The 13686-nt window shown below is 31.4% G+C and overlaps 1 protein-coding gene across 1 annotated transcript in view; it reads left to right on the top strand.

Moving 5' to 3' along the window:
- The window catches only part of LOC148312921 (fork head domain-containing protein crocodile-like), a 48670-nt gene extending 35559 nt beyond the window's left edge, over nt 1-13111 (top strand). The window contains exon 2 of the mRNA XM_088271899.1: nt 13091-13111. The gene's annotated coding sequence lies outside the window, so the exon portion shown is untranslated. The remainder of the gene's footprint in view (nt 1-13090) is intronic.
- Nucleotides 13112-13686: the final 575 nt, after the last annotated feature.

Genomic DNA, 13686 nt, shown 5'->3' with positions numbered 1-13686 from the left:
TATTTCTGCTCTCAAATAAAATCCACCCATTTCGCTTAAATTTGAACTCAGGATACATTGAAAGATAAATCATCGCCACATACCTGCACTCAAATAAAATCCACCCTTTTCACCAAAATTTGGACATGACATTGAATGATAAATTATTACCTTAATGCAAAACAAACCTATGTTTCTGGGGCATTTGTGACATTCTTGCACTCAATTTCTCATTATCATAGTTATATTTATTTTTTAACAGGAAGTTACCCCGACACGACACGTGTAATGACACGAGTGGTAAGTTTGCTTCAGCGCACATTTCACATTGGGATGGGCTAATTAATATAAGGCATAGAGTGGCAGCCTTTTGGGAAAGGCTGATGAAGAGCTCCAACACATCAAACATAGGTGGGGGATTTACATGTAGCAGCTCTGGAGTTCAGTTTTGCGATTGCCATCGATCTAATCTCTAGCATCATCCCTCCAAAAATTTCGCTCTTATATACAATATTTCAATCTTATATGTACTTATCAATCTTATATGTCCGCCTCCATAGTGTAATGCTCGGCACGCTCGGCTACCATTCTGGAGGTCCCGGAATCGATTCCCAGGGGGGGGCAAATAAATATAAGTGATTTTTTCACTCCAATATTTATTCAATATCACCCAGGACTGGTACCTGAAGCGGAGGGCTGATCACCTATCCTTCATGTGTTAACGATCAAGATAATACTGCGTTTATATGCAGTGCCCTATGCACCACCGGATAAGGGTTTGAAGAAGAAGGAAGATATGTACATATATGAAAGTACATATAAGAAGTGACTAACTTATATCAATTTCCTCCTAGTATCCTACCCTTATCTGGTTAAAGGCAAAAATTCTCTAGCAAATCTGCATGACTGCGAAGCCGGGGTACTGAATATAAACTCAAATTCGGCAACTTTTAACATAAATAATTCATAGAAAATGGTCCATACATACATACATACGTACGAGTATCATGCACGTGAGTATACGTAGGCAGTTCGAATAGCCAGATAATTTAACAAAGCGCGATGAAAGCATTTCTCTGAAAATAAAGTATGTAAAGTAAGTATGCATTCAGCAGAAGAAAAGCTCCTTAAATGAATAAGACAGTAAGTATTGATGACGTTGCATTTTTTTCTTAAACGGTAGTTGTTCAATTTTAAATTACATTGGTTCTTACGTTGAATGTTGAAACAATGACCATACAAAAAAAAATCGCCAGACTGATTAAAGGTTCGATATATTTTATCAAAATCAACAGTAACTTAAATACATGAATTAATAATTAGAATTAGAAATATAATTATTTTTAAAAATATATAGGTCCTCGTACTTATTTCTGAACAATATCATTTTATATAAAATAATTTGTACGAATAGCATATTTTTATGCAGCACAAATAAAATGGAAATATTTCTAAAAATAATAATAAATATTTTAAAAATAAGAAAAGATTTTTAAAGAGTAATTAACGATACATTTATCACTGGCTAAAAAGCTCATAATTCCTATGCAGTAGCTGACGCATCTTTTGTCAGAAGGATAGTTAGCGTTATATGTTATTAAGCTCGGGACAGTAGTTCTGTTGACAGACACTAACTTTCGAACTAACTTTGGCATTTTGAAAGCGTTTGTCTATTCAGAAAGTTCGGTATTTAACGTTATGTTTAACTTTTTGTCTCTTCTTCTTCTTCTGCTTGGTGTAGGCTTTGTAGCCTGTTTTTAAGAGGGATTAAGGGAGATCCTGCGATGTAGATTCCCAGCTGTCGATCCATCTCTTTGGTGGTCTGTCCGGTAGTCGTCTGCGTTGAAGTTGGCCGTACAGTGCAATGTGGTGAAGTCTTGATGGTTCCATTCTCCACACATGCCCATACCATTATCTCCTTCGTTACATTCCCCACCTAACGACATCTTCGATCTCGCATATTTCCCTTATCTTGTTCCTTGTATTGTCTCGTATGATTTTTTTACTCTAAAAATCATACTGACTCTTGCCAGATATGATTTTTAGAGTCTTCATTTCTGATACTCTTAGCACGTTTTTTGTGACTACGGAGTCCGCTCTCCTTTCGATCCCATATCGCTCACTCCTTTCAACAACGTCATAAATCAAAAAACTTGATTTTTCAGAAGCTCGTTTTTAAAGTTTAAGAATAAAATGAAATGTATTAAAAATAAATATCAAGCCACTTATTGAACTTTTTACTGTGCAACAGATCTTTTTAGGTAAAACCTGAAGGTTTTTTTTGAAGAATTTGAAAAATTTTAAGAATATTATAAAATAATTAAACAATACCTTTTCTTAAAAATTCAAAAACAACATTTTCTGCCCTGTAGCGGGTAAATATTAAGTTTAAAATATGCCGCTTTTGCTGGGATATAGTACATTTTATATGCATTCCGGAAAGATGCACAACTGAAAATATATGATTTTTGATACATATAATTGCTGAGTTTTGTATATTTTTTGTACTTTACCAAATATAAGCAAAATTAATATTGTTCAAATACAATATTCTCTTGATACAACGAGATGTGCGAGAATATGTCCCGCAGCTTCTGCTTTAGTATGATTTACTCCGCTTGACAGATTTTGGGAGAGTAAAAATAGATGTAGATTGATCACTGGTGGTGTCGCTCGTGTGACGGACAAGTAATTATCAAGCTAGTCAGTAAAAGTCAGGCTACCAGTAGCTAAGCTCGAAATAGCTGACAAATAGCTCGGCAGCTAACAATGCTCGTAGTTAGTGAGCAATGCGAGCTATTTTCCTCTCAGGTTATTCATATTGGGTAAACTAATTATTGAATGCATCTGACAGCGTGTTCTACTGATGCTGAAAATTGCCTTGGCAGGTTCGTGATGTATTAATTATTTAGGAAATACGTCACCATCTTTATTTACTAATGAATGAATGTACCCGCGGGATAAATTATTTTATTTATTGATTTAACATTAATTTGTGGAATAACATATTGATTTTTTAATGTAGAACACTTGAGTTTTATTTTAAACAACTAGTTTCTAAAACTACTTATGTATGTTTTCTTCGACGGGTGATCACAAAAACTAACGAGTGAAACATCATTCGTTAACCTCCCATTTGACTCACACACACTCAAATTATTGCACTCAGTCACATACCAAGTACGAGTTATAACTTAAATACTGAAAAATCATTAATTAATAATATGCTTTTCTAAAATTCCTGCCCTTATTGTCTATGTTCTCTTTAAACCAATCGTTTACAAACCCTTTAGTAATAACTTCAGTTTACGTTCTACTAATGTAGAGGTAGGTGGAGTAGATTTCCTTTAATTAAAAATATAAATATCTTTTACCGTTTTTCCTCACTCATTTGTTCTATATGCCCAAAACCATCTCAACTAATTTTATCGAAATGCTTACCTCAGCCTTGAATCCTTTCTTTATTTCATGATTCGAACATCTATTATACATCGTTTGGCGCACATTCGTCTAGGAGATCGCATTTCGATTGCATTCGACTTTCATCGTTCTTTTCAACTAATATGGCGCCTCACTTAATATATCATATCTTAATCAATACAGAATTACTCTTAAAAAATTGTCGGAAACTTTTGACTTCAACTTCGATTCTGCAGTATGGAGTTATGGACTAGGGAGGAGCTTATAGGACAAACTTAAAATCACTCTCAATTATTAAAATGCAAAAATAATTATTAAAAAGCCCAGAACTTACCCTTCAAAACTAGGATTCAAAGAACTTAATGTACCAACAATAGAAGAATTTTTTTAATAAAGCCTCTACCTTACAAACTTTTAAACAAAAAACAACTGAACTAGATTTTCTAAAAATTTAATATTGCACAGATGTAAAACAACAGCAGCATTAAACCATTATACGTATGTAGGTTATTTTTTTTAATAAACTTCCGGAAAACTTAAAATCTTTAAAAAATGATCTTACCTTTAAAACTAAAATAAAAAAAATAAAAGACTCACCCTACCTAGACTCCATCCCAAGGATTTTTTTTTTAAAATTAACTTTGTTTGTTTTTATTTTTAATTTTAATTTACCTTGTTTAATTTATTTTGTTAAAAAAAAAGTAAAACGAACTCCCTCTCTAAACACAAGTATCTACTTTATTAGAGAGGCAGAAACGTTATATTTGAAATGTATATTTACCAACTATTTTGTATTATTTAAATATGATTTTGTAAAAAAAAATATCGATAAAAAAACCGTTTCGACGGAATTATTCGAGCAAAGTAGGTACGTTCCATATCCCATTAGCAAATTGTATACCCCCCCCCCCTAGCCCAAATGGTGTGATTGGGCATGTCCCACTTATCCCCGCCACACCCTCTAAATAAATATTCCTATTTTATTTCAATAACTTAATTTCTTTTAACAGACCCACCCTTTTAATAAAATATAAGCGTGTGGTATTCCAACGCGAAGCTAAGTGCTGGATGCATTTATATTATAAACGTACATACAATATTTGAACAATTATACTCATTGGGTAAAAATGTTGAGTACCTATTACCTACACCATGTTTCGAAACAGTCTAAACCATTATATTTATTTTTTACGGAACTTACGACCATCAGAGGTTTCTTTTTGTTCATTCCTTAACTCCTTATTTAAAATTTAAAATAAAAATAAAAGTGAACCTCTAATATTTTGAAGGAAACTTCTAGGTCGATAATCGATAATGAGACGAGATTGGAGCATGAAATTTCAAGGATGCGTCACGTTTATTAGGCACATTTCGTTACATGAGTGAGAAAAAAATATAACGTAGAGAGAAGGAGAAAGAGAACTATTCCGACGCTACGGAGTGTAGAGCAAGAGAGCAATGTATATATAACGATCCAAAGCGATACATCTTAATTTTTATTTACGGTTTTAAGGTTTATATATCATTCAGTGGAATTTCGTTTCTTCTAATTTAATAAACGGTTTATTCTAATCTGAACAGGAGAGATTATCTATGAGTCTATTGTAGGCCAATCAGGAACTTCTCAGCATTTGCTCATTGTTGGGAGAAAACCAAGTAAAACTCTTCAGGAGAAACCGGTCTGCTGACGACCTTCTGTTCCACTACAAGAGGGTTCAGCATTTGGTCAATAATTCTATGCTTCTCTTCTCCGTCTTACTCCTCATTACTGAGGGTTGTGACCCTTGTGAAAGCAATGACTCTTCTCAAGTTATCCCTTGACTGCGCTGCACGTAGCGCTCCAACCACCAAGGTGCCTGCTGCTGCCTTAATTTGATCGATCCATCGTGTGGGAAATTTTCCTCACCCTTTCTTCCCCTCGAGGCTACCGATCACAACCAGTCGTTCCAGGCTATCCTCATTGCTGCACGCAACATGTCCAAAGAACTAAAGGATCCGTCGTGTACAGACAGACATTGGCCAGAGTCAAGTCATCCAAGAGTCCAGCTAGACAAAATATGGAAAGACCGGTGTATGGTTATATATTATATTACCTACTACTACTACTACTACTACCATCACACCGTTTCCCCGCAGGGGTAGGCAGAGAGGATGAAACGCCACACTCTTCTGTCCTGACTTACACTCCTCGCCTCCTTCACATCCATACATCTAGTCATACATGCCCTTCGATTACGCAGACTTTTGATACCGCCAGATTTTAGGTTCTGATTGATCTGATCGTGCCAAGTCTTTTTCGGTCGTCCACGTTCTGTTTTCCCTCTCACATTCGCCACATATATTTTCTTAGTCATTCTCTCGCTATCCATTCGCTCCACATGTCCATACCACCGCAAAGAACTCTTCCTAATCTTTTCAATTATTCCTCGTTCAGCCTTACATTCCTTTCATTCCTTTCCTATTATATTACCGGCTAGACAAAATATGGAAAGTGAGTGACAACACCTGGATAAAGCTTGTCAGGAGTTTGGTCCACTTTATTTTTCTCTAATGCTGCTGAAACATGGACCATAAAAGCAACGGAAATGAGAAAAACTGACGCTTTCGAATGTGGTCTTGTAGGCGTATGCTCCGAATGCCATGGACACCAACGAATCCATTCAACAGGCTTAGGCGATGCTTATCGTAATTTGAAATGAATTTTTGTATTAACCCTGTAAATTAAGGTATAAACGACGACTCTTAGTGAGCGCACGATTTCTATACAGCAGTAGAGGAACGCTAAATCAACACGGAGGGGCTGTTAGTGCGCCGGCAGCCAACCCATCGACCATCAGCCACCACACGTTGCGCACACAGCGTGTACGTGGAGAGGACAAATGTCCTAACTGCCAATGGAGTCTCTCGGCTGTTTAGCCAATATTGGTTCTTCCGCCGACGATTATAGGTATGTGAAAAGCCTAACACCCCTTTATTTGTTCAACAACCCTAGAGAAGAACATCCCTAAAAGCTAGGCGTGGGGAGGCAAATTTGTTTTTGTAATTATTTAATACATACTCGTATATATACGATATAACATAAAACATCCAGATAATTATTTCATCGATCACAAAATATTAAACATATCGCTCACTCATTTCAAGAACGTCATAAATCAAAAATCGTCAATTTTCAATTATGCATTTTTTCAGAATGCCCAGAAAATGTACTAAATTCCAGCAAAAGAGGCATATTTTTAACTTTATATTCACCCGATATAGGGCAGAAAGTGTAATTTTTGCTTGCATTTTGAATAAAATGAATTATTTAATTATTTTTTAAAAATACTAAATATTTTTCAAATGGAGAAAAACCATCAGGTTTTACCTAAAAAGATCTGTTGCATCGTAAAAAATTCAGCAATTGTCTTGATATTTATTTTTAATACATTGTATTATATTTTCAAACTTTAAAAACGTTCTCCTGAAAAATCAAGTTTTTTGATTTATGACGATCTTGAAAGGAGTGAGCGATATGTGTAAGGTGTTATATTAATATATAGACTTATTAAAATTATTTGTTAAAATAAAACTAGAGGTATTATTTTTTGACATATCATCGAAGATGAAGAAGAATATGGAGTCTGGGCACTAACGGGGCTGACTAGCGTCATAGGCTGGTTTAAGTGATCACTTAACATACGTGTAACATTCACCAATTCTACCATTATTGACAACCACACTACTCAAATTCTTGGAAGTTCTAAATATATTAACCAATTTAGAAACATTGTTCTTGAATCATTAGAACTTCACTAGAGACATCTATTTTGAGTAGCAAGCAAGCGTTCCACTTTTACTTACATTTTCTAAGTTAACCATATAACGGGTATCGAGAATTGATAAATCCTAAAACACGTGGGCATATATGAAACACATACACATTATATATATATATATATATATATATATATATATATATATATATATATATATATATATATATATATATATATATATATATATATATATATATATATATATATATATATATATATATATATATATATATATATATATATATATATATATATATATATATATATATATATATATATATTTATATTTATATATATTTATATACCTTTATATAAATGTGTATTTGTAATTTCTGATAAGGGTTTTAAGTATGATATTTACATAATCTTATTTTAGTATGTAAATTTAAATATATTTGGGTGAGTCTGAAATCGTTGGTTGGTTATAAATGTTTATATAATTATGTAAATTTTAATAAGCGTACTCTCAATATTATTAATATTGAGAGCATTTAATATAATATTAAGAACATATATACATATATTTACATATATATATATATATATATATATATATATATATATATATATATATATATATATATATATATATATATATATATATATATATATATATATATATATATATATATATATATATATATATATATATATATATATATATATATATATATATATATATATATATATATATATATATATATATATATATATATATATATATATATATATATATATATATATATATATATATATATATATATATATATATATATATATATATATATATATATATATATATATATATATATATATATATATATATATATATATACATTATTTAGATCAGAAAAAAAGAAGATGGTTATTTTCACGGGCAGTCGGTCGAGTCTTATGCTTGGTCGGTAATGTCGATACTTGGGTGTCGGTAAAACAGTGAAATAACAAAGCGCGGGAGTTTAATTTGGCGGGAAGTGGAATTAACCGAAGGCGGAGAGACTGGGTACTACACGAACTGATGGCGGTTGCTAATTCTGTTTATTCTGGAGCGAAGATAAATCCATCGGCGTACCATTCCATCGCAATGCTTTATTATGTGTAATAATTCATCCGTTTATTAATTCTTCTTCAAAATATCATTTTTATAAAGGATATACATATTTTTAGTTTTTTTTAATCATTATCATTTTTATATCATAATCCATTCTGTGTAAGCGCCCTTGAGGTAGTATTTTACGAAAATGTAGCTATTTAAATCCTCCAAAATTATTTTTATTATTATAAGTCAGTATATTATTTTAAACTAAGAATTATGATTAATTTTAACATTCATTTTAATGACAAGTTTTCGTTAGATTTTTTTTTCTTAAAATATCGTTTTTGCATTGAAAAATTAATCTATTGGTGAGATGTAAAGAAGCTTTTTATTAAGTAGAAACTCTTATATTAGTATGTGAGGTCCGAATCCTGGATTATAATCATTATTATATATATTGAACTTACGAGAATTTGAGAAGTGTGGTTGTCAATAATGGGTAGAATTGGTGAATGTTACACATGTGTAAAGTGATCACTTAAACCAGCCTATGACGGTCGTCAGCCCCGTAAATGCCCAGACTTCCATATTCTTCTTCATCTTTGATGAGATATCAAAAAATAATATGAAAATGACTCCTGTAATTGGAGATAATCCAGATTTTGTGAACAAGTATTTGGACATTATTTATTCTTATTTATTTATTATTTATACATTTATTCTTCGAAATAATTTTGAAAAAAATAAGAGTTTATAAAAAGGTAAAGAATTAAAAAAAAAACATACATAAATTTATTTATATATTTATTTAATCTAAAAAACAAAAAAGTATCCAATATAAATTCATTAAAATAAATCGAGCGTAAGGGCACGTCGAGCGTTGCGCGCGATTCTGCGCATTCTGATTTCAAATATGACTTGGCCATGTACTCCGCATGACTCCCGAGAGCCTTAATCAAGCTTGTCTCTTTTACAAAGCATCAGGTTCGCGTTCAGTACGACCACTGCTGACAATTCGTCGGCATTTCTCGTCGGGACTTCGGGACGCGGTTCTGACTTGGGAGGATGTAAGGGAACTGGCAGACGAAAGAAAAACCTGGAGACAGTTTGTTTGACTAGGGAATACAAAAGTTGAAGCATCGTCTGCAAAATGTTTTTTTTAATACCTAACGTCCAAGTGACTCTGAAATCTAGCTACGGCTTATGCAACACCGCTTATATTACCAACCAACGATTTCAGACTCACCCTACTCAGGCTTCAACTTTTTTAAGTTTCATAGCCGATGCCTACTCGTGAGTGGATTTTGTCTTTATGTTTAAAGTTTCTATAATTTCATGTAATTCGTGAATACAAATTCTAGGCAAAAACACTCGCTGCAAAAGTGTTTAGACAGCAACGGCGATTATGTAGAAAAATAGAGTAGGATCTAGGCTTTAAAATGATATATAATGCAAACGAAAATAATAAAGCTGTATTTTGAAAAAAATATGGGAACCTTATACTACGAATGACCCATGTATAATTTGTGTGTGTGTGTGTGTGTGTGTGTGTGTGTGTGTGTGTGTGTGTGTGTGTGTGTGTGTGTGTGTGTGTGTGTGTGTGTGTGTGTGTGTGTGTGTGTGTGTGTGTGTGTGTGTGTGTGTGTGTGTGTGTGTGTATGTGTGTGTGTGTGTATGTGTGTGTGTGTGTGTGTGTAAATAAAGCTTGCCGTATTTTTTTCACAATTTTTTTTACGTTGCGAGTCTATGGGTGGTCATTATAGTATAATAGTACGGATACCAGACCACACTTAATATTATCAACACAACAATGGCTGAAAGGAGACACATCTAACAAAAGAAAATACTCATCTACGAAGTTCATACATGTTGGTATGCGTATAGTTAATACATACATACTACGTATCCTTGCATTTTCCTCTTTACAGAACTGAATTGTATTTACATACTATAATTTTGGATGCAATATAATAATGTATTAATAAGGTACTCGTAACATTTTGAGTGCGTCCAAATACTTTGTCACAAATCTGGTTTATCTCCAATAGCAGTAATATTTCGTATTGTTTGTTGACATCTCTACACAGATGACGATGAATATGGTCGTTTACATAGATAAAATGGTGAATGTAGCACAGTGTGTAGTAATCACTTAAACCGGCCAGCGACCGATATGAGGTATATACTGTATATTTGATTGTATTCATTTATTATAATTTACCATACTCTTATTGACATATTTATTAAAATATCAGTTGGCTATGATTTTTTTTGTTTTCGTTTATTATCTATTAGATTCGAGAACATAATGACAAAATCCATAGCATCTGCAATGGTATTAAGAATAAATCAAGACTTGATTGTAATTACGTTAAAAAATAAATAAAATAAATATAACAGTTCAATCTAAAACTTAATATAAAAAGGAAATTACAGAAAATCTGTCATCTGTCACATTCTTGGAATCCATAAAACAATTCACTCTATTCGATATTTTAAAAACTAATAAAAATGATGGGTATGCTAAAATCTGTAAACGGTTATGTTAAATTTAACCTCGCGGTTTAAATTCTTTTGACATCGACAGAGATCCGTTACATAATGGTACTTTTGTTACAAATAAATTAGATTAAAAAGAATAATAGAATAATAAAAAAAACGATGTTCAGAATCACTACTTGATATAAAGCAACATAAGATTTATAAGGTTTTTAGTTCATTATTATTTCAAGATTTGAATGTCTTTTTAAAGAGATTATTTTAGTAATGTATTTATTTAATACTGATATGCTATAATTTAAATATATATATATATTTATATATAAATACACACACACACACATATATATATATATATATATATATATATATATATATATATATATATATATATATATATATATATATATATATATATATATATATATATATGTATATATTTATATACATATATATATATATATATATATATATATATATATATATATATATATATATATATATATATATATATATATATATATATATATATATATATATATATTGGTTATGTTTAAAATAGCAAGTCTTCGTTCGAAATAAAATTTTCAACACAGGAGATAATAAGTTTTTTTTTAAACTGTCCGATCACGCCAATTCTATTGTTTAGGGTTTAGGTGAAAAATATGTATGCAGAAGGATGGCGTTTATTTTTGCTAAATAGCCTTCTCACAGTAATCCATGAATGAAGTATGATTAAGTATACGTAAACATGTCAATTTGAGAGATAATACACAATGCAGCTTTAGGGTCCAATACAATAGACTTTCAGGTGCACTAATTCCTTCCTGTCAGCATTAAAATCAATACGGAAATGGGTCATAGGGGAATTCCCTGGGTTTTTTTGTTGTTACCAGTCTTTTGCCGTGAATTTAATATTGAATTTTTCTAGAGACAGATTTGTTATTCGATTTTTTTTCATAGAAATAAAACGATGTGAAAACTGTTATGAAATAAAATAGGAAAGTATAGGAAATAAAATTTAAATTGTAATGTCAAATGCAAGAAATATGTTTAGATTGTCCGCCTCCGTAGGTATATAAAATATACATGTGTATAAATATACTCGTATTATATATATATATATATAAATATATATGTATATTATATATATATATATATATATATATATATATATATATATATATATATATATATATATATATATATATATATATATACATATATATATTTGTCTATATATATATATATATATATATATATATATATATATATATATATATATATATATGGATATTAAGATTTTTTATATTAGTTATTAAACGGCGTATTTTTAATTATTCTCTTTCTATTTATTTTGGGCCCTTACAAAAAAGTACCCGATAAATGGAAAATTTTACGTCTGTATTTCTATTCCTTAAATACCCTAAACCTTGGGGTCACCGTGTTCAGTCTAGGCTTTAAGGTGCATTGTTTACCACTGTGACATTGTGCATACTTCGCTTCTACTTGAATGATGTAAGCTTTACTAAAATCCCACGTACGGCTTATCACAAAGCTCCCAAATTATTTGACAGACACGAGGCCAAGAAATGCTCTTTTAATCTCATCTTAAGCAGACAAAATGACTAATGAGAATATCCATATCTTTCATCGGCTGGTTTGCCAATATTTTTTAATTTTTAATTTTTGAATATGGTCACATTTTTTTTATTTAAGTATATTTTCTCGACGTTTCTTCTTTTGCAATCTTAAATTAATAAAGCCGTTCTCTCTAATAAAGAAACTAAGCACTTGTGCTTGGAGAGTTTATTGTTTAGGTATGTTTTTTTGTAATTTAATTTATTTTCATTATAATTATTTTTATGGATTTTTTCATTCTTCTTTAGATTAACGAGTACATAATTCTGTTTTGAATATTGAAAGCATTAACTTTGTGGATCATCTTGATATATTATTTCGAGAAATAAAAATACTTTGTGTTCTGATCCACTCACATTTTGTGATGTGAGTGGATCAGAACACAAAGTATTTTTATTTCTCGAAATAATAGTACATAATTCATTTAATTTATTCTTTAACATCTCAATCTCTTAATTTTTTTGTTATACCTGTAAGATTAAAGTATGTGGTTCCTATATATTTAAAGTTATGGTGACATTGTTTGGTATTGCATTTTGGTATTGTAGCATTGTGGTGATTTCCTCATACATTTGTTTTACCGTTCCTTCTTCACTCATTCCTTCCACATGAACAAACCATCTCAACACACATTTCTTAATTTTAAGGATAACGCTTATTTCAGTCTTGCATTCTTTTAATTCTTCATCTTTTTTAGGACTAGGTCCTGTCATTCTCGAATCGCTCCTGGGAGGTGGAAGACCAGCTATCCTTCCATCGTTTAGGTGGTCTTCCTGGGGGTCTGATCGCGCTTATGTTGCTATCCGCTGCCACCCTCACCACTCGATCCGAACTCGCTCTTCTCACATGATCTCTCCAGATACGTCTTTAAATTAATAATAAAATTTAATGAAATTAATGACATAAAAGAGATTGGATATGTGGGGATGCTGAAGAAGAGAAGCCTTCGCCAGATTGCTCCCAACGTCGGGGTGACCTGATATGGCACAGGAAGAAGAAGAAGGTAATGTGTGCATAAAAATTCACCTTAAAAGGACTTAAAAATTGGATGTATGATATTTTCTATTGACATCTCAACATAAATGAAGAAGAATATGGAAGACAGGGCATTTACGGGGCTCACGACCGTCATAGGCTGGTTTATGTGATACACACGTGTAATATTCACCAATTCTAACCATGATTGACAACCATACTACTCAAATTCTTGGAAGTTTTTTATATATGATCCAATTTTGAAATATTGTAAAAGAATCACTAGAATTTTCAAAAGTGACATCTTATTGGTTAGAC

The sequence above is a fragment of the Brachycentrus maculatus genome, unplaced genomic scaffold (assembly GCF_059751285.1).
Source record: "Brachycentrus maculatus isolate JH-2025_06_01 unplaced genomic scaffold, ASM5975128v1 h1tg000029l, whole genome shotgun sequence".
NCBI classification, from domain to species: Eukaryota; Metazoa; Arthropoda; class Insecta; order Trichoptera; family Brachycentridae; genus Brachycentrus; species Brachycentrus maculatus.
This window is presented reverse-complemented; position numbering and strand designations above follow the sequence as displayed.